Genomic DNA, 440 nt, shown 5'->3' with positions numbered 1-440 from the left:
CTAGGCTTACAAAGAATAAGTCCTGGGGTCGATTTTCTCGACTAAAGGCGGTGCTCCAGCATGGCCGCAGTCAAATGACCTAAACAAGTAAAACAGTAAAGAGAATGCAGCGGGAAATCTCTTCAGTGGGTTTATCGTGGAAGTAAAAAAAAAGTAACAACTATGTATTTCTACATATCTATTTAGGTCATGTTGTTTTTAGTAAGTGTAGAACCACTGTACTGCTTTTTGATATTTCGGATTCTGTGACTGAGCATGTTGTTATTTCGTCTGGATTTAGCAACATGTTTCACTAAAGCATGTTAATTCTCCTTTCGACACCATTTGCGATTCTGTTCCTGCTTTCTCCCACTTTCGTAATTCTCCCCCCTCTCTCTTCCTCTCTCTCTCTCTCTCTCTTCCTCTCTCTCTCCACCCTCCTTCTCTCCCCTCCCTCTCTC

This window comes from Octopus bimaculoides, chromosome 13 (assembly GCF_001194135.2).
Source record: "Octopus bimaculoides isolate UCB-OBI-ISO-001 chromosome 13, ASM119413v2, whole genome shotgun sequence".
NCBI classification, from domain to species: Eukaryota; Metazoa; Mollusca; class Cephalopoda; order Octopoda; family Octopodidae; genus Octopus; species Octopus bimaculoides.
Note: the sequence above shows the minus strand (reverse complement) of the source record.